Raw genomic sequence first — 2568 nt, 5'->3', positions numbered from 1 at the left:
AAAGCGCCCTTTCCGCCCAAAAAAAGTTCTAGTGCAGGCGAACAGGGGCCGCGCTGCGAGAAACCCCACCGCGCCGCCACGAGCCCGGCGAGCGCCCGCCAGGCCGCCCACGGCCGCCCCGCGCCGCCCTCGCCGCCCATGTCATTCACACACGCCTATAGGCACTTTTCTCCTGAAGGAGAGGCCTGAAATGGGCTCCTTGGAGGATTTGCGGCGATTCCCATCCTTCCCGTTTTCTGTGTGGCGGAGGCGGCGGTGCCACGTGTAGCGGGGCGGCGGGCGGCGTGGGTCCCGCCGCCGCCGCTCCGCCGCTTCGCCTCTCGGGCCCCCGCCACACGAATCGAAATGGCGGAGCAAGCCTCTCCCTCCTCAACAGCGCCAAACGCTTGGAAATTACGGGAAAATACCAAATCTCGCGCCCAGCCCCGTCTGTAGCCACGCAGAGGGCGGCCAGGCCTGCTGAGGGCGTGCTCAGCTGGTCCTGGCGAGGGCAGGAGGCGCCCAGGCCCCGAAATCCCTCATAAGCCTGGGACTCTCCATTCCCACTCCTATGACGCCATGTATAAAGATGGTTTCCTTATGCCATGGCTCTGACCCCTGGCCTGGCGGGGAAGGGCCGGCCAAGTGTCACCTGTTGGATAGGGCATGGCGCTCATGCAAGGGGCATGGAAATAGGGGCAAAATGCCCTCCCCCCGGCCCGGCATTGCCTCCTGACAAACACCTTTGTTCTTTTGAAGGAGCAGCTTGAAACCTCGTTGGAGATTCCGACAATCGCCTCTTTTGCCAATGCTCCTGGGATAAACACCGGGGTTGTTATATCCTGTTTAATCTTGATTCATTCTATTCCACGGTTTGTTATTATTTATTCCGTAGAAAATATTGATCATTCGCGTGATTTTTGCAGCATCATCATTTGCATAGAGATCCGGAGATGTGCGCGTGTGGGTGTTTGAGCTTTGTTGCAATTTTTTGATGCTCGTTTACGAAAATAGTACGTTTTTTTTCTCCCCGCTTGCTCCTTATTTCTCGTGCGGGCTCTTATTTTTGACATTATTATTGATACGTTGTGAGGAGGGATGAATTGCTCGGTTATTTTGGGTATTATATACATTTGTATAGATTTCTATTTATAAGTCCTGATCCAATACGCCAGTCGGGCTGTGTTCGGCTCCCACACGCCTTTTTTATGGGTACTTTTCAAACGTGTTCTGACGCTGCATGTCACTTTCCGTTATAATCAGTTTCTTTTGAATAGTATAATGATTTATTTTTATGAGGGGGTTTGTTTAAGGATAATCTGAACAAAATTCGTGTCATTGGCTTTTATTCTGATAAGTAACAAGTAACCTGCATTCGTCGTGGAGTATATTTCTGTCATATCATTAAAATCCATAAATATCAAAAAACAGTCCAATAAACAATCTAAATACAATTTGTGCCATAACTTTGGCTCGATATATCTTAAACTGTCATCAACACACAATTTATATAATACAACCTCAAAAAGAGGAAATTTGGGATGAGAAATTGGAGACAGACAAACACAGAAGAGCACCAGAGAGGATGGAAGAGCTACAAAATAATAAATAAATGAATAACATCTGACATAAAAACAATTATCAAATTCTCATTTGGGGTGAATAAATAACAATTTTCACATACACGGGCACTGTGCACAGAGAATTAAAACAATATAAATGCAATACACTGCTTACGAATAAATAACACAATCTTACAAAATATAATACATAACACAATATATTTTGCAGATCTGATATATTTTGGCAATATAAATTACAGGAGTGCTTCAGGTCAAGAAATAAATATTTAACAAAATATAAATACATCTTTCAGTGACAAGAATCATTGAGAAAATTGAGGTTGGCGGCCATTAATTCACATCACAATCAATCTATGAAATACAACCACGAATCTGGTGAATTTTACATCGTGCAGTATTGCAGATCCCAAGCGCAACATCTGCTATTTTTTATTCTACATGGAAGGATTACTGACACAACTCATATTAAACCTCAGAACTCTCCCTCAAAAATATCCAAGATCTTGAAATTCCCTAGCTTTGAAATCCTAAAAAACATACGTTGCTTCTTCCCCCCCCCACCTCTCTCTCTCTCTCTCTCTCTCTCTCACTCTCTCCCTTTCTCTCTCTCACTCTCTCCCTTTCTCTCTCTCTCACTCTCCCTTTCTCTCTCTCTCACTCTCTCCCTTTCTCTCTCTCTCACTCTCTCCCTTTCTCTCTCTCTCACTCTCTCCCTTTCTCTCTCTCTCACTCTCTCCCTTTCTCTCTCTCTCACTCTCTCCCTTTCTTCTCTCTCTCACTCTCTCCCTTTCTCTCTCTCACTCTCTCCCTTTCTCTCTCTCTCTCACTCTCTCCCTTTCTCTCTCTCTCTCTCTCTCTCTCTCTCTCTCACTCTCTCCCTTTATCTCTTTCTTACTCTCTCGCACTCTCTCCCTTTCTCTCTATTTCTTTCTTTTTCTCTCTCTCTCACTCTCTCCCTTTATCTCTTTCTAACTCTCTATCTCCTCTCTTTCTCCCTTTATCTCTT

The sequence above is a fragment of the Penaeus monodon genome, chromosome 42, assembly GCF_015228065.2.
Source record: "Penaeus monodon isolate SGIC_2016 chromosome 42, NSTDA_Pmon_1, whole genome shotgun sequence".
Classification (NCBI taxonomy): domain Eukaryota; kingdom Metazoa; phylum Arthropoda; class Malacostraca; order Decapoda; family Penaeidae; genus Penaeus; species Penaeus monodon.
Note: the sequence above shows the minus strand (reverse complement) of the source record.